Raw genomic sequence first — 19,969 nt, 5'->3', positions numbered from 1 at the left:
AGTAGGGGGTAGCCACACAACAACTTTCATTACCCAGACTCCTCTCTGTCCTTCAGTGCGGTGTACAATAGGGGCGGAATATTTTGATTAACATACAAACCGCACTGTAAAATATTTGACTGGGGAGCAGCAGTATATTGCCTTGATTAGCGCTGCAGACATCATCAGCAATTAATGGAGATAATACTTTTCAGCTGCCTTCTGTGCGAAATGCAGAAATCTCCATGGAGACCTGCAAGTTAGTTTGTAGTTTAAACTGGAGGGCAGCAGCCTATAACCTTACAGCTGAAATAATCATCAAGTGTGTATGTGTAACAATTATCAGCACATCTCTGTTCTCACCATCCTCCTTTCAGTCTTCTTGACTTCATTATGTCGTGTTACATAACTAACTTGTTAGCTGTCTTGACACAAAGCAAAACACCATGAGGAGCATCTTAACGTACAAATACTCTTAGTGAGAAAAACGATCGGAAAAGAAGCAGGGAGACATTAGAATAAACTGTTTAAATTATATGAATTTTTAGTGCGTTTAGGAAGGATATTTTTTATTTTTTATATTAAGTGGCTACAAATAGCTAATACTAGGAGCTGCAAATTACAAACGTACACTAAGAAGCATCCACTGTAAATGGGTAGGGTGTTGCCTATTCTGCCTTTCTGGTTAAAGCAAGTTTATTGAACATCATGATGGATATTGACCATACAATAGTGTACAACATGTAGCATACACAAGATGCAAAATCAGATTTGACTGATATACAGGAATCGTCTGAAAGTAACACTTTTAAGGCAAGGTTTAGAGCTTGATTGGCCTTCCACCTAAATAACGCAAGAGAAGTACTGAGGGGTGACAGCCTTCATTACTCAACCCATGTATCTAGCTGAAGTCCTAGGGATAGCTGAGAAAGGCCATCAGCTCTTCAAAATTAAGAGAGTCCATATAAAGACATCCAACCTGTAATGGGGTTATGAAGTCAAGATGACATAAAATGAAGAAAGGAAGAGAAAAGCTGTAATGCAAACATAAACATTCAACAAACAAACTTTTGTCTGCAAAGGCTTCCAATCTTAAAGGAATACTGTAGGGGAAAAATGAGTTGAACTTACCCGGGGTTTCTAATGGTCCCCCGCGCAGCCACTCACTGATGCTCCGGCCCCGCCTCCGGTTCACTTCTGGAATTTCAGACTTTAAAGTCTGAAAACCACTGCGCCTGTGTTGCTGTGTCCTCGCTCCCGCTGATGTCACCAGGAGCGTACTGCGCAGGCCCAGTATGGTCTGTGCCTGCGCAGTACACTCCTGGTGACATCAGTGGGAGTGAGGACACGGCAACACAGGCGCAGTGGTTTTCAGGCATCAGTGAATGTCTGCGCGGGCACAGGATGTCTGCGGGGGACCATTAGAAGCCCCGGGTAAGTTCAACTCATTTTCCCCGGACCCCCTACAGTATTCCTTTAAGTACTGGTAAGTATAAGTTATGAAACTCATATTCCTCTGTCTCACCCAAAGAACTAAAACAGCCCATCTCATTAGATTCACCTATATGTAACCAGTATTCTTACCGCCCACCACTTAGATTGAAGGATATGACTAGTCAAAGCATGGTATTTCTTCAGTTATTAATGCTAAAGCGATCCCCATTTCCCACCCTGTACCTCCAGCACTGTCAAACAGGTCTCCTATGTGCTATTGCAATCAAGAAAGTGAATTCACCATAGTTACCTATTCTGGATTTCAATCCAACAGGGTAGTCCAAACTCATACTAGCAGAAGCACACAAACACACACTTCACTCACTCACTCACTCACTCACTCACTCACTCACTCACTTTTATCCTACAAAAAATAAGCCAAATGCTGTGATGGAAGTTCCATATGGCAGCTAATGTCAGAGAACTTTCTGAGGATCTTAAAACAAGAATACCGTATTTGGCGCTGTATAAGACGCTTTGGAATATAAGACGCACCTAGGTTTAGAGGGCAAAAACCAGGGAAAAAAATTATAATACTAAACCTGGTGCGTCCATATTCCCGGAGCGCCTTGTACATGTTATCCCTCAAATGGTAGCCTCCTGTGTCCCCCATGTATCCTCCATGTCTGCCCCATGTGTCCTGTGTCCCCATGTCTCCCCCATGTGTCCTCCTGTCACCCCCACCATGTCTCCTCCCGTCTCTTATGTGCCTCATATGGTCCTCCTGTCACCCCCATGTGTATTCCTGTCTCCCCCACCATGTCTCCTCCCGTCTCTCATGTGCCCCCCATGGTCCTCCTGTCACCCCCATGCATATTCCCGTCACCCCACCATGTCTCCTCCGGTCTCTTCCATCTCCCCCATGGTCCTCCTGTCACCACCATCATGTCTACTCCTGTCCCTTCTGTCTCCCCCACGGTCCACCTGTCACTTCTATGTATTGTTTTATCTCCCCCATGGTCCTTTTGTAACCCCCCACCATGCCACCTGCCGTGTCTTAAGTGCCCGCTATGGTCCTTCTGCCTCCCGCATGTGTCCGCGCCCCCCCCCCCCCCCGCGTGTTTCCGCTACCTCCCCCTGTGTTGTATGTCCCCCTGGGTGTTTCCGCCCCCTCCCCTTGTGTGGTCTGCCCCCCCCCCGGGTGTTTAGCGGCAGCTGTTTACCTCTTCCATCATGCCCGCGTGGACTGCAGACCTCCGGCTTCTGTGTGCGGCTTCCTCTAGTGCCGGCTTCTAATGACGCGCCATAATGACGCGTCATTAGAAGCCAGGACTAGAGGAAGCCGGACACATGCGGGAGGCAGAAGGACCATAGCGGGCACTTAAGACACGGCAGGTGACATGGCCGGGGGTTACAAAAGAGGCAGAAGGAGGAAACAGGAGGATGCACACAGGCAGGGAATCCCCGACATGGCGGTGGTTCGCATTGGTGAGTGTCCGGAAGTCGGGGATTCCCTGCCTTTGCCGTATAAGACGCAGGGACTTTTTCTCCCCATTTTTTTGGCGGAAAATACGGTAGTTGCTCTACACAAATTTGTCCTAGGCTATATGAAGTTCGCCAACACCCTGAAGCTGAGCTGCTGCACAGTAGCCAAGATCATACAGCAGTTAAACAGGACAGGTTCCACTCAGAACAGGACTCATCATGGTCAACCAGAGATGTTGAATGCACATGCTCAGCATAATATCCAGAGGTTTTCTTTTGCAAATAAACATGTGAGTGCTGGCAGCATTGTTGAAGGGGTGGGGGGTCAGGTGGTCAGTGCTTAGACCATACACCACACTGCATCAAACTGGCTGTTGTCCCAGAAGGAAGCCTCTTCTAAAGATGATGCACAAGAAAGCTTGCAAGCAGTTTGCTAAACACAAGCAGACTAAGGACATGGATCACTGGAGTTATGTTCTGTGGTCTAATGAGAGCAAGGTGAACTTAATTTTTACAAAAATGTGAAAGGTGAACTAAGTTTTTTTGAAATACTGTAGATAATATTATTATTGATTTATAAAGTGCCAACATATTCTGTGGCTCTGTACAAAGTAAAAGCGGAACATGGGGTAAAAAATAATACATGCTATGCGTGCCTCTATGTGTGCTCTGCAGTCTGCATAGAGTTCCCAACAAAAAGTATATCGATCACTTAAAAGCCGACTTTCTGGACTTTGGATGTAAAAAAATCTGTGGTGATGTACGGAAGATTATAGACCAGTTGTCCTCAAACAAAGGCCCGCGGGCCGAGTATGGCCCCCTGAGGCTTTTTTACCGGCCCCCCCACACAAAATGTATTACTTATAGATGCAGTCAGCTACATCTTTAAATATTGGTGGTCCGCATATAGAATAGCAGTGCTGGCACCACCCATCCACATTGGAAGCCAGGAAGCAGTCATTCGCTGGTTTCCAATCACATTCCACATCAGTCGACACTGCTGTCCAATTGGACTGCAGGTTGTCACCTGGGTAGGCTTCGCTATCTGGCCCGCAAAGACTTCTACATTATTTTATGTATACTCCGGCCCCCCAGCAGTCTGAGGTATGTTGACCCGGCCCTCGACACAAAATGTTTGGCCAAGTCTAGAGTACCAGAGAAGCTATATTGGAGGGTAAGCCCTAGATCACTAGGGAAGCCATATGGGGAGGGAGGACAGCACTAGATATCAGGGAACTGTATAGGAAAGGGAAGGGGGCCACTAGACACAAGGGAACTGTATAGGGGAAGGAGGGGGCCACTAGACACCAGGAAACTGTATAGGGGAGGGAGGATGACTAAACATCAGGGAATTGAATAGATGAGGGAGGGAGGACCACTAAACATCAAGGAACTGTACAGGCGGTGGAGGGGGGCTATTAGACACCAGTGAACTTTATAAGGGAATCAGGTTATTATTATTATTTAGTATTTATATAGCGCCGCCGACAACTTCTGCAGCGCTGTACAGAGTATATTGTCTTGTCAATTAACTGTCCCTCTGAGGGGCTCACAATGTAGTCCCTACCATAGTCATATGTCTATGTATGTATGTATTGTGCATGTATTGTAGTCTAGGGCCAATTTTTTTTTTTCAGGGGGGAACCAATTAACTTATCTATATGTTTTTGGCATGTGGGAGGAAACCGTATAGGGGAAGGAGGGGGCCACTAGACACCAGGAAACTGTATAGGGGAGGGAGGATGACTAAACATCAGGGAATTGAATAGATGAGGGAGGGAGGACCACTAAACATCAAGGAACTGTACAGATGGCGGAGGGGGGCTATTAGACACCAGTGAACTTTATAAGGGAATCAGGTTATTATTATTATTTAGTATTTATATAGCGCCGCCGACAACTTCTGCAGCGCTGTACAGAGTATATTGTCTTGTCAATTAACTGTCCCTCTGAGGGGCTCACAATCTAGTCCCTACCATAGTCATATGTCTATGTATGTATGTATTGTGCATGTATTGTAGTCTAGGGCCAATTTTTTTTTCAGGGAGGAACCAATTAACTTATCTATATGTTTTTGGCATGTGGGAGGAAACCGGAGTACCCGGAGGAAACCCACACAGACAAGGAGAGAACATACAAACTCCTTGCAGATGTTCACCTGGCTGGGTTTCAAACCTGGCCGGGGACCCAGCATTGCAAGGCGAGAGTGCTAACCACTACACCACCGTGCTGCTAGAGGTTGCCACTAGACACTGAGGTCGGCCCGCGACTTGGTCTAAGAGCTCAATTTTGGCCCACTTTGTATTTGAGTTCGACACCCGTGAATGTAAAGAATCCGATCGAATATACAATTTTTCACTAAAATTTGTATTGTGAAAGGGCACCTTTACAGCTTTTATTCCCAATCAGTCTGATTGAGAATAAAAGTTGTAAAGGTGCCCTTTCACAATACAATTTTTTTCCCAGGACTAGACCCCTGCTCACACTCCATATTAAACATGCCTGTTAAGATCTTCTGTATGAAGGATCTTCAAGCAGTCAGACTGTTCGGATCCATCTGAAAATGGTGTCTGAGAATAATGGCGCACGGTGTTGCTGCTAATCCGTTTGCCGCTTATCGCTATTTAACGTTAAAGCCTTATTGTTATTTAACGTTAAAGCCTTATTGTTATTAAGCGTTAAAGCCTTATCGTTATTTAGCGCTAACACACAGAACCCTCTCTGTACCTATCCCTAACCCCTAAACCCTCCCTGGTGGTGCCTAACCCTAACCACCCCCCTGGTGGTGCCTAACCCTAAGACCCCCCTGGTGGTGCCTAACCCTAAGACTCCCTTGGTGGTGCCTAACCCTAACCACCCCCCTGGTGGTGCCTAACCCTAACCACCCCCCTGGTGGTGCCTAACCCTAAGACCCCCCTGGTGGTGCCTAACCCTAGCCACCCCCCTGGTGGTGCCTAACCCTAACCACCCCCCTGGTGGTGCCTAACCCTAAGACCCCCTGATGGTGCCTAACCCTAAGACCCCCCCAGTGGTGCCTAACCCTAACCTTGACAGTGCTACATTAAATCCATTCACCGTTTTGCAGTTAAATAACGACTGCAGTTTGGCTTATGTAGGGCGCTATTGATAAATAACGTTACTGTGGGCAATAACGTCTGCTGTTTGGCAAATGAACGGCACTATTGATAAATAACGTTAGTGTGTGCCACTATTGATAAATAACGTTAGTGTGTGCCGTTTTTCTTCTTTTTTCCCTGTGCGCCATTATTATGCAGTACTAACGATAAATAGCGATAAGCATACCTTTTTAATGCGGCGCCATTTTTATGCATAGGCGCTGTGCGCCATTATTCACTGATCCGAGACTGTTCCACCTGAAGTCTGTAATGAATCTCACAGTATACTAGTAGAGAGGGCACAGCTAAGGTTTTACCAGTCTTGAGATTAGAGGCACAAGCAATGAAGCGAATCTTATTATAGAATTAGTACACATGGCTGGCTTCACTCTGACAAATGCCCTATTGATCATGTGACGTGTGATTGTCTCTGCTCCCCACAGGTTGTCAGGTTTCTGTAGGCAAACTGTAAAAGGTCTACACACTTTGTGTCAGAGCCGTATCCTTAGAAGATTCGTATTATATTCTCTGCAACTCTAATTACACCTGCACTGGAAAGGTCCAGGGGAAAACACAGTTTAAACAAATGTTCCCTTTCTGAATATTAAAAGCCCACAGATGTCAGTGACTCCTATTTGCTGTACCTCAGTAAAAGGCTATTGTGTAAGGCCAAATGTGAGCCTAGGATAAGGGGCAGCATCTGCCATGAGCACTCTCACTAATGGCTTCTAAGAAAACCTTTGCTTTAATGCATACTTCAGATGAAAGGGGTGCTGTCTGCTTCTTGTAGCAAGGCACATGTACTGATGTGTGCTTCCACGGCTATTGCTCCTAGACGGTAAATTCCTGCTGCCCGTTTTTGGCCTGCACGGGAATGGTTTTGATTGTGTGATGTGAGCACTAGGCACAGAACAGCCTGAAGTACTTTGTGTCAACAAAAGTTAAGCGCAAGACAAGATTGCATTCTTATCGCTGAAAGGCTTATAGCGGACCCAAACTCTTGCATAGCAAACAATGAACAGTCTTTATTCCACATATAGTTGATAAAGAAATTTGTTTAGGCAGATCAACCTGCCTAATCAGTTCTTTTCAGCAACTGTGAATAGACTGCAGGAGAGCCCTGCCCAGGTAGATCCACATATAGTAAACACTGAGGCTTCAGTGCCTCCTGAAAAAGTGAAACCAAGTTAAACTTCAGAGGTTTTTTTTAGGATTTCTATAAATTGTACAGATTTACTCATTTATTTTTAACCATCAAGGTTATCATGGCTAATCATTTGGAGCACAGAGGTAGTTTAGTTTAATTCTACTTTAAGTCACATACACCAGGGCTGTGGTGTTGGAACAATTTTGGGTACCTGGAGTCGGAGTCGGTGGTTTCATAGACTGAGGAGTGTGGGTTGGAGCAGAAGAATTTTTGTCCCCGACTCCACAGCCCTACCATACACACACATTCATGGGAATATTGTTACTCACAGGAATTGGGGCTCAGACCCTCTGGTGAAAGTTCAATGAGTCACTGACAATGAGTCACTGGCAATGTGTTCTGTTGCTGTGGAGGGATAAGGAGGAATGACGGCACACAACAGAGCGACTTAAGCCTGGGACACACTTTCAATTAGGATTGGCCAATCACTGATCAATTTTACCACCTCCATATAGTATGAGGGTCAACAGATCTTGAATACTATGAGCAAATTGTGTAGGTAAACTCTCGGAGAGTAGAATCTTGTTATAGTAAACTCTGATATAGCAATCCTCTGGATATAGTAAACTCAGTCCCCAGGTCCCAGCAAATGCGTCTGTATAAATATACAACGTAAGACCCATTCTGATAGAGTAAACTTCTGATATAGTAAACTACTTTTCCTGCTCCCTTGGAGTTTACTATAAAGGGATTCTACTGTACTACATGGAGGTGATAAAATGGTCAATGATTGGCCAATCATAATTGAAAGTGTGTAGCAGGCTTTACAGCAGAACGGGTGAGAAGGAGAATAATGCGTTGAAGCGAGATGATTTGACTCTCCAGATCTCTCTGCGAGGCGTCAGGGAGGCTGCCCCACATGCAAGATTCCTGACACTGACTGGCTTCCCCAGCCAAGAAACAAAATGCAAGGCAATCAGGCACAGTTGATCACTAAGTACCGTATATACTCCAATACAAGTTGACCTTGTGTATAAGTCAACTCCAATATTCAACCCTCTTAATTTTTTATTGACTCAAGTATAAGTCTACTCAGCAAAGTTAATGGCTGCTCCTGAGGCTCAGGAGGTGTTAATGACAGCACTGCATACAGTATTGCAGCCATTAACCCCTTTCCCTTAAGTGCTGCCAATACTTCCTCCAAGCCCCCAAGGGCAGCCATTATTCACTCCCCTTCCTGCAGCCCAGTATTTTCCCCCTGCCCCTTTCCTCGTTAATTGTTGTGGCCAGGACTTACAGACCTGTGTTTTCTTGGCATTTCCTTTTTCTCAACGTATCACGTACCACAGGCTAAATTGCTGCAAATGGGAATGTCACTATTAGTACACACATAATTCAGTGTGCTCAGTGTTGCCCGTGACTCATGTATAAGTCGACCCCTATACTTTTATGAAGTGAATCGAGCTTACATTTCTAGACTTATATTTGAGTATATCCAGTACAAACAAGCGCATTAGTTGTGTTTTTGTTTTGTTCTTCCCCCCAGCAAAACAAGTTGCCTGTTCAGTCATGCTCTGCTCATTGTCTTACCTCCCCTCTTCTATAGAATAGTGCATTCTGCTTAGCTGTAACCAAGTAGCATGTCTCTACAGTGTTCATGATCTGTAATGTCACTTTAATAAATAAACAAAGATCATTAAAGGAGTCATTTATTTCACGTTTGTCCAAGCCACTGCTCAGTAACTCCACCTGTTTCATTTTGGAAGCTATGTCACTTGTTACTGAAATGGTGGAAGTGTTTACTCTGACCTGTGTTCACATGCCAGCATCCCCTCACATGAGTGCATTCGCTTTTAAAGTAAGATGAAACGCCATATTGACGAAAAAAACAAATCATCCAATAAGAAATTACTTATTTAGCTTACCTGTTGTTTTTAATGTTCACCGTCAGATTTAGGAGAAATGTGATATGAAAAAAAGAAAATAATACTTTTGCTGGTTTCCATTTTTACTGTTTCGCTGTGATGCCAAAGTCACATCACTCCTGCCTTTTTTTTTACTGCCCAGCTTAGTGTTAATTTTCCCTCCCTACTGCCGCAGTTTACTATCCTTCCCACAGCAAACATCACCTAAACAACAGGCTTACATCATTGAGTACAGTAAATGCTGCTAAGAGAGGGGGGATTCAGTGTACCTTCTGGTCATAGTGTCCTTATCTTATCTGATACAGGAAGCTTTCTGTTATTTGCATGCTGAGGTAAGTTTGTGACTGTAGCAAAAAAATAAAAAAAAACAACTTCACACAATCCCACTGGCTCTGCACAGTTCCTGCAGTTAGGAAAAAGCACCAGACCAGGTTAAAAAAAAAAAAAAAAGGAAACATATATGGACATATTTTAGAACGGGGGTTAGGGGCTCTAACTATTTTTTGGCAATTTTTTATTAATTTATGGATGTTACTACCCCTTTAACATTATTACTGCTATGCTACTTCTGTTTGCTAGACTTCTTCTTTCATTTGATTTCAATCCATCTTTAAGTATCGTATGCACTCTGTAGGCAAAATGTAAAGTATAACTCTGGTCACAGAAATAATGGAGCAGCTATGTTTGGTGTTGGTTCTCCTTTAGGCTGCCTGCACGCATTCAGTGGTTGTTGCCCATTAAGCTGGATGTCTGTAGGGATGCCTGAGCCTCTGTGGGGGATGAATTGATCTGTCACATATTGGTATTTCCCTGAGATGAGGTGCCACAGGAGGTCTGCTGCTCCACTAGGAGGTAATGTGCTTACCTGACTGAGCTCATGCTCATTGTCCTGTCTGTATAGTGCTTATTGCGGATAGGGAATGATGGGAGTTGGATTTTGCATTGCAGTTGCCTACATTGGGTAAAGTATTTTCTGTTTTTCCTTTGCTTTGGCCTCACAGCTCACTCTAAATGTGTGTCTGAAATATTTAGGTCGACAGATAGCCAACTAAAGCTGTGGAACGTTTCCAGACCGCATTGCCTGCGCTCCTTCAAAGGTCACATCAATGAGAAGAATTTTGTTGGTTTAGCATCGAATGGAGACTATATTGCCTGTGGTCAGTATTTTTACTTTCTGCTAGATTTACAAATATGTCTTTCATGTTTAATGTAAATGTACTATGGAATGCAATTGGAATTACAGCCTGGCATAACATTCAATAAACTTGTTTCCCTACTCTTTATTGCTCGCACAGATATCTTACTTTCTTTTTTCCATAAGTTACGCCATCCCTCCTCAACTACAGGGAGTATGTATATCGGCGTAGCCCATTGAATTGGCCATTGGATGATGCCAATAGTTAAAATGGCGGTAATGTAACATTACCCATATTATAGACTTACCCGGAATCCTATTATCACACAACTCTCCCTCCTAATGCCTAACACTAACCTCCCTCCTAATACCTCACAAACCTCCCTCCTAATGCCTAACACTAACCCTCCCGCCTAATACCTAATACTAACCCTCCCGCCTAATACCTAACACTAACCTCCCTCCTAATACCTAACACTAACCTCCCTCCTAATACCTAACACTAACCTCCCTCCTAATACCTAAAACTAACCTCCCTCCTAATACCTAACACTAACCTCCCTCCTAATACCTAACACTAATCCCCCTTCCTAATACCTAACACTAACTTCCCCACCTAATACCTAACACTAACCTCCCTCCTAATACCTAACACATAACCTCCCTCCTAATACCTAACACATAACCTCCCTCCTAATGCCTAATACTAACCCTCCCTCCTAATACCTCACTAACCTCCTTCCTAATACCTAACACTAACTCCCTTCCTAATGCCTAACACCAACTCCCCTCCTAATACCTAACACTAATCCCCCTTCCTAATACCTAACACTAACCTCCCCTCCTAATGCCTAACACTAACCTCTCACCTAATGCCTAACACTAACCCCCTCCTAATACCTATCACTAACCCCATGCTAATGCCTAACACTGACCTCCTCTTCTAATACCTAGCACTAACCTCCCTTTAAATGCTTAACACTAACCCTCCCTCCTAATTTCTATCACTAAACCCTCCCTCCTAATTCCTATCACTAACTCCCTCCCTCCTAATGACTATCACTAACCTCTCCTCCTACCCCATATACCTAACACTAACCTCCCCTCCTAAATAAAGGCCTGTACACACACTAAATCAAAATCAACTGAGGTGGGTGATAACGACCGCCTCTGCCAAAATCTGTTGTGTATACAGCAGCTCCCAACCTCCAGGCATATCAACTTGATCAAACGATGGCCATTAGTTTTATCCCATGTGTGCCCCATCCAGCAGCCTTCCACTCTTCTCTCGCGTTGCAACAAAATGCGTTGTTGGCCAAGAGTGTCGTTGGTACATGTCTATACAGTCTCAGTCCACTGATGTTGCCCAAAGAATCAGGTCCCAATTAGTGTTGGGCGAACATCTAGATGTTCGGGTTCGGGCCGAACAGGCCGAACATGGCCGCGATGTTCGGGTGTTCGACCCGAACTCCGAACATAATGGAAGTCAATGGGGACCCGAACTTTTGTGGTTTGTAAAGCCTCCTTACATGCTACATACCCCAAATTTACAGGGTATGTGCACCTTGGGAGTGGGTACAAGAGGAAAAAAAAAATTAGCAAAAAGAGCTTATAGTTTTTGAGAAAATCGATTTTAAAGTTTCAAAGGGAAAACTGTCTTTTAAATGCGGGAAATGTCTGTTTTCTTTGCACAGGTAACATGCTTTTTGTCGGCATGCAGTCATAAATGTAATACATATAAGAGGTTCCAGGAAAAGGGACCGGTAATGCTAACCCAGCAGCAGCACACGTGATGGAACAGGAGGAGGGTGGCGCAGGAGGAGAAGGCCACGCTTTGAGACACAACAACCCAGGCCTTGCATGAGGACAAGAAGCGTGCGGATAGCATGCTTTGTACCACCATGCAGTCATAAATGTAATAAAGATAAGTGGTTCAATAAACAGGGACCACGCGGCAACGCTAACCCAGCAGCAGCACACGTGATGGAACAGGAGGAGGCGCAGGAGGAGAAGGCCACGCTTTGTGAGACACAACAACCCAGGCCTTGCATGAGGACAAAAAGCGTGCGGATAGCATGCTTTGTACCGCCATGTAGTCATAAATGTAATAAAGATAAGAGGTTCAATAAACAGGGACCACGCGGCAACGCTAACCCAGCAGCAGCAGCAGCAGCAGCACACGTGATGGAACAGGAGGAGGCGCAGGAGGAGAAGGCCACGCTTTGTGAGACACAACAACCCAGGCCTTGCATGAGGACAAAAAGCGTGCGGATAGCATGCTTTGTACCGCCATGTAGTCATAAATGTAATAAAGATAAGAGGTTCCATAAACAGGGACCGGCAACGGTAACCCAGCAGCAGCAGCAGCAGCAGCAGCACACGTGATGGAACAGGAGGAGGCGCAGGAGGAGAAGGCCACGCTTTGTGAGACACAACAACCCAGGCCTTGCATGAGGACAAAAAGCGTGCGGATAGCATGCTTTGTACCGCCATGTAGTCATAAATGTAATAAAGATAAGAGGTTCCATAAACAGGGACCGGCAACGGTAACCCAGCAGCAGCAGCAGCAGCACACGTGATGGAACAGGAGGAGGCGCAGGAGGAGAAGGCCACGCTTTGTGAGACACAACAACCCAGGCCTTGCATGAGGACAAAAAGCGTGCGGATATAGCAGCAATGCTTTTTGCCGCCATGCAGTCATAAATGTAATACAGATGAGAGGTTCAATAAACAGGGACCGGAAACGCTAAACCATCCCAGATGTTCATCGGTCATGTTACTTGGTTGGGGTCCAGGAGTGTTGCGTAGTCGTTTCCAATCCAGGATTGATTCATTTTAATTTGAGTCAGACGGTCTGCATTTTCTGTGGAGAGGCGGATACGCCGATCTGTGATGATGCCTCCGGCAGCACTGAAACAGCGTTCCGACATAACGCTGGCTGCCGGGCAAGCCAGCACCTCTATTGCGTACATTGCCAGTTCGTGCCAGGTGTCTAGCTTCATGCCCGGTTTCAGGTCCAGCGGTGCCAGCCACAAATCCGTCTGTTCCTTTATTCCCCTCCAAATTTCCTCCCCTGTGTGCTGCTTATCCCCAAGGCAGATCAGCTTCAGCAACGCTTGCTGACGCATGCCAACAGCTGTGCTGCACTGCTTCCACGATCCTACTGCTGCTGGTGCTGGGTTAGCGTTTCCGGATGAGGTACAGCTTTGAGATGCGTTGGAGGAGAAGGAGTCAGAGAGGTAGGTGCTGCTGTTGTTATCCAGTGGGAGGGACGGCGGTGCAGCTGTTTGCGGCGTGGGCAACACCCGCGCCGTAGCAGGTGAGGAATCGCTGCCAGGCTCCACAAGGTTCACCCAGTGCGCGGTAAGGGAGATGTATCGACCCTGGCCGAACGCACTCGTCCAGGTGTCAGTGGTGAGGTGAACCTTGCAGGCAACGGCATTCTTCAAGCTTCGGGTTATTTAGCTGACCACGTGCTCATGCAACTCAGGCACTGCAGAGCGCGCAAAGTGGTAGCGGCTGGGAACCACGTAACGTGGGATGGCCACTGACATCATGCCCTTGAAGCTGTTTGTCTCCACCACTCGATATGGCAGCATTTCGCAGGCCAGAAGCTTGGCTATGCTGGCTGGCTGTTACTGCCACGGCCCGGGGGTCATTTGCTGGCAATTTCCTCTTGTGCTCAAACATCTCAGAGACAGACAACTCAACCGTAGCGCTGCACACCGAAGGGCTGTTGGTTGTTGTGTTTGATGAACACTGGGAGACCTCAAGAGCACTAGTCCGGAAAGTGACAGTGTCAGCATCGTCTGATGTTTGTGAATGTTGTGAACCACGCAATGGCTGGGCTACTGCTGCTGCTGAGGCGGGTCTGGTGGTGAGTCTGGTGAACCCAAGGGAGGCAGTGTTGCTGGTGGTACGGTGGTACCCTGTCCTGCCGCGTTTGCCCACAGAGTGGGATGTTTGGATAGAATGTGGCGGCTCATGCTGGTGGTGGAGAGGTTGTTAATACTTTTCCCCCTGCTCAGGCGGGTCTTGCACACCTTGCAAATCGCCATGGTAACATCCTCAGTGCAGTCTTCAAAGAAAGCCCAGACTTTAACTGGCTGAGGACTCGGACCTCGTGCGTGATGTGCTGGTGCTGCTTAACCCACTGCTGGACGCTTGAGAGGTCATCCAAGTAATTATCTGGTCCTGTTCTTTTGGATCTGTGAGGGTTGTTGTCCTGGACAACATGGGCAGTATTGAGTGGGTTTTCTTGGGTGCTCCCCTGTGGCCTGTACGTGAACCGTCAGGGGAAACACCTCTTCCCTTGCCCCTCCCTCTTTCACCGGATTTCTTCCTCATTTCACTTATCCTTAAAGTACACGCTGACTGGCAGCAGTACAGTGGCAGTACAGAAATGCTATACAGTGGTGGGTGAGCGGTGTACCACTATTGTCAGCAGTGACACAGAGCACAATGCTATACAGTGGCGGGTGAGCGGTGTACTACTGTTCCCAGCAGACACAGAGTGGAAGTAAACACAATGCTATATAGTGTGGCTGAGCCGTGTACACAGAGTGGCATTAAACACAATGCTATATAGTCTGCTATATAGTCACCCCGAACAGGGTGATGTTCTGCAGAACCCGAACAGTGGCAAACACTGTTCGCCCAACACTACTGGGAGGGATCGCAGATTTTAGTACCTAAACACACGATACAACATGTTTTCCGGGGTCGGACTCTGAGGCACATACAGATGGTCCCGATCATCATCCTCATCATACAACTCTTCTCCTGAGTCTGACCCACCCACCACCTCTGCCACCCCAACATCCCCAGACACAGACCCCTCATCGTCCTCAACATTAACTTGGGATGCTGGCCTGAGCCAGACCTCCTCCTCCACATCAGGCCCCATCATCTCCTCAATGGCAGCCCTCATTAATCGCTCTGGCGACGGACTGATGGACACAACGTTCTCCTCCGGGGAGGGCTGCTGCTGACCACTGGCTGCTGGGGTGGATGTTATAGCTTGCGTGGGGCGTTGGCTGTTGCTGTTGTTGGGAGTGCTGCTCACAGCGGAGGTCTCTGGGGAACTCATGTTGAGCTCATATAGTGGTTGACAGTGAGTGGAGTATTACTGATCCCAGCAATATACACACTGACTGGCAGAGTACGCAATGCTATATAGTGTGGCTGAGCGGTGTACACAGAGTGTCAGTAAACAATGGTATATAGTCTGGCTGAGCGAGCGGTGTACTACTGTTCCCAGCAGAATCAGAGTGGCAGTAAACAATGGTATATAGTCTGGCTGAGCGGTGTACACAGAGTGTCAGTAAACAATGGTATATAGTCTGGCTGAGCGGTGTACACACAATGCTATATAGTCTGCTATATAGTGTCAGTAAACAATGGTATATAGTCTGGCTGAGCGAGCGGTGTACTACTGTTCCCAGCAGAATCAGAGTGGCAGTAAACAATGGTATATAGTCTGGCTGAGCGGTGTACACAGAGTGTCAGTAAACAATGGTATATAGTCTGGCTGAGCGGTGTACACACAATGCTATATAGTCTGCTATATAGTGTCAGTAAACAATGGTATATAGTCTGGCTGAGCGAGCGGTGTACTACTGTTCCCAGCAGAATCAGAGTGGCAGTAAACAATGGTATATAGTCTGGCTGAGCGGTGTACACAGAGTGTCAGTAAACAATGGTATATAGTCTGGCTGAGCGGTGTACACACAATGCTATATAGTCTGCTATATAGTGTCAGTAAACAATGGTATATAGTCTGGCTGAGCGAGCGGTGTACTACTGTTCCCAGCAGAATCAGAGTGGCAGTAAACAATGGTATATAGTCTGGCTGAGCGAGCGGTGTACTACTGTTCCCAGCAGAATCAGAGTGGCAGTAAACAATGGTATATAGTCTGGCTGAGCGGTGTACACAGAGTGTCAGTAAACAATGGTATATAGTCTGGCTGAGCGAGCGGTGTACTACTGTTCCCAGCAGAATCAGAGTGGCAGTAAACAATGGTATATAGTCTGGCTGAGCGGTGTACACAGAGTGTCAGTAAACAATGGTATATAGTCTGGCTGAGCGGTGTACACACAATGCTATATAGTCTGCTATATAGTGTCAGTAAACAATGGTATATAGTCTGGCTGAGCGAGCGGTGTACTACTGTTCCCAGCAGAATCAGAGTGGCAGTAAACAATGGTATATAGTCTGGCTGAGCGGTGTACACAGAGTGTCAGTAAACAATGGTATATAGTCTGGCTGAGCGGTGTACACACAATGCTATATAGTCTGCTATATAGTGTCAGTAAACAATGGTATATAGTCTGGCTGAGCGAGCGGTGTACTACTGTTCCCAGCAGAATCAGAGTGGCAGTAAACAATGGTATATAGTCTGGCTGAGCGGTGTACACAGAGTGTCAGTAAACAATGGTATATAGTCTGGCTGAGCGGTGTACACACAATGCTATATAGTCTGCTATATAGTGTCAGTAAACAATGGTATATAGTCTGGCTGAACGAGCGGTGTACTACTGTTCCCAGCAGACACAGAACAGTACACAGAATGCTATATAGTGTGGCTGAACGAGCGGTGTACCACTGTTCCCAGCAGACACAGAACAGTACACAGAATGCTATATAGTGTGGCTGAACGAGCGGTGTACCACTGTTCCCAGCAGACACAGAACAGTACACAGAATGCTATATAGTGTGGCTGAACGAGCGGTGTACTACTGTTCCCAGCAGACACAGAACAGTACACAGAATGCTATATAGTGTGGCTGAACGAGCGGTGTACTACTGTTCCCAGCAGACACAGAACAGTACACAGAATGCTATATAGTGTGGCTGAACGAGCGGTGTACTACTGTTCCCAGCAGACACAGAACAGTACACAGAATGCTATATAGTGTGGCTGAACGAGCGGTGTACTACTGTTCCCAGCAGACACAGAACAGTACACAGAATGCTATATAGTGTGGCTGAACGAGCGGTGTACTACTGTTCCCAGCAGACACAGAACAGTACACAGAATGCTATATAGTGTGGCTGAACGAGCGGTGTACTACTGTTCCCAGCAGACACAGAACAGTACACAGAATGCTATATAGTGTGGCTGAACGAGCGGTGTACTACTGTTCCCAGCAGCGACACACAATGACTGGGGGGGACCCTGGCTAGCGTGGCTGGAGCGCGAACTACCCTGCCTGCCTACCCAAAGCTAAACCCACAGACAAATGGCGGAGATATGACGTGGTTCGGGTATTTATTTACCCGAACCACGTGACAGTTCGGCCAATCAGAGCGCGTTCGGGTCCGAACCACGTGACCCGTTCGGCCAATCACAGCGCTAGCCGAACGTTCGGGGAACGTTCGGCCATGCGCTCTTAGTTCGGCCATATGGCCGAACGGTTTGGCCGAGCACCGTCAGGTGTTCGGCCGAACTCGAACATCACCCGAACAGGGTGATGTTCTGCAGAACCCGAACAGTGGCGAACACTGTTCGCCCAACACTAAGTCCCAATCCCCTTTGGGCCACATCCATCTAGCGTGTGTACTGACCTTAACTCTAACCTCCCATGCCCATACTACTGAAACTATAACGGCCTGTTTCCACTACACTACTACTTCCATTAGATGCAGAAAAACTGACTCCAATGAATGCCTATGGGAAAATCTGCATCAGAAAAATCGCGTTTAGTGGAAACAGGCCCATAGACATTCATTGGAGTCAGTTATTCTGCAACCAATCTGCATGTAGTGGATACAGATTAACTGAAGTAGTAGAAATTGTCTTTCTGGTCCAACTGTAAGTTTCTTCGTAAAGTAAAACAGTCTATTAACGGTTTCAGCAACTGTTTAATTGTTATAACAGTTTATAGAAGTTCTTATGATGTGGCGAACATGTTGGAACAGATGGGGTATTTTGACTGTAGTTTCCTTTGAAGTCCTTACTCGAGTCACAGGTCCTACACAGCGGCTAAACCTGAAAGCAGGTGACATGACACACGTCAATACAGTGCGGGAAATAAGTATGCCACAGTCAGGGCTTGTTCACACCTAGGGCTTTTCACCAGCATGCCAACTGTTAGCACCGCTTTGTGAATCAGGCCCAATGTATTTATTCTTAAAAGCGCAAACACAATCGCCAGATAATCGATGTAGGTAGGAGGAGAGGTTAGTGATAGGCATTAGGAGGGAGGGTTAGTGTTAAGCATTTAAAGGGAGGTTAGTGCTAGGTATTATGAGGGGAGGTTAGTGTTAGGCATTAGGATCAAAGAGTTCTCTTCCTGAAGTGAAAAAATAAGTCGCTCTGCAATAGCGCTTTGAAAAAGCGTTTATCGCAAAATCGTAGCACACAGCGCCGGGAGGGGGGAAAAACGCTAAAAAATCAAAAATCACTGGCGATTTTAAATGTGAACAAAGCCTCAGAGATGCTGCTGGCCAGAGCCAATGTCCGCAAAATAATCTGTTGGCACAACAGAAGATTCAGTGAAATGCTTGTGATTTGTTTGTCTCTGTTCTGCGACATCCAAGCATAGCTTGCGTTTTTGTTTTTCCAATTTTTTTATTTTACATTTGTTTCCCCCACACAAGTTTGTGTTTTAACTCGGCGTTTGGCTCCTAATGATAAATCATTAGCTGGTGTTTGTTATTAAACAGTATGCTCAAGAGAATTACAAATTCAGAATACTGTGTTTATTTTTAAGTGCCCATATGGTTTGATTTTTTTTTTATGTATTTAAAAGCGATGTTCCAAATTTAGACATTTTAATTCTACATTTTGCACAAATTTTAGTTTTTGCTAACTGGATCTTTTCAGTCCTTCTTTACCATTTTTTATCACAATAGTCAAAAGATACTGACAATTATTTATTGATCCCATTGCCATTTCCCAATTCAATTGTACGCTGTGACCAAGTTTATGTTCGTTTATTAAACCACCAATAACATGCAGATGTAAAGTACTATGCACATTTTTTTTAGTCACTTGAGGACAACATGGTTTAAAGTAATCACGCTTTAAAGAGGAACTATAGTGAAAATAACGTGGTGAATAAAATTTCTTTTTTTGTACAATCTTCATTTATTAATTACTTACTTAGTGGTTATGTGACTTATATTCTGAAATGTATCACAGGTCCCAACATCTTTCTCTGTGCTCTGAAAATAGTAGAAATGATATCCAGTCTCCCAAAATGATTTTAGAAGAGAATTCCGTATAGCGTAACACCCTTGGCTGTGACATCACTGGCAGAGCAGGGCTGCATATCATAATACAGCAATATATAGAAAGTGTTTCCATACCTCCCAACATTTTAAAATTAGAAATCAGGCCACAGGCCACACCCCTAGCCACACCCCCAACACACCCCTCGCCACACCCCCTAAACACCTAGTGTTGGGCGAACAGTGTTCGCCACTGTTCGGGTTGTGCAGAACATCACCCTGTTCGGGTGATGTTCGAGTTCGCCGCGATGTTCGGGTGTTCGCGCCGAACTCCGAACATAATGGAAGTCAATGGGGACCCGAACTTTCGTGCTTTGTAAAGCTTCCTTACATGGTACATACCCCAAATTAGCAGGGTATGTGCACCTTGGGAGTGGGTACAAGAGGAAAAAAAATATTTGAAAAAGAGCTTATAGTTTTTGAGAAAATTGATTGTAAAGTTTCAAAGGAAAAACTGTCTTTTAAATGTGGAAAATGTCATGTTTCTTTGCACAGGTAACATGCTTTTTTTCG

At 45.7% G+C, this 19,969-nt stretch overlaps 1 pseudogene; it reads left to right on the top strand.

The window, feature by feature from the left end:
- LOC137522056 (E3 ubiquitin-protein ligase COP1-like) overlaps positions 1 to 19,969 on the top strand; it is a 199,341-nt pseudogene that overhangs the window by 173,171 nt on the left and 6,201 nt on the right.

This window comes from Hyperolius riggenbachi, chromosome 6 (genome assembly GCF_040937935.1).
Source record: "Hyperolius riggenbachi isolate aHypRig1 chromosome 6, aHypRig1.pri, whole genome shotgun sequence".
Lineage (NCBI taxonomy): Eukaryota > Metazoa > Chordata > Amphibia > Anura > Hyperoliidae > Hyperolius > Hyperolius riggenbachi.
Note: the sequence above shows the minus strand (reverse complement) of the source record. Positions and strands in the feature narration are given on the sequence as shown.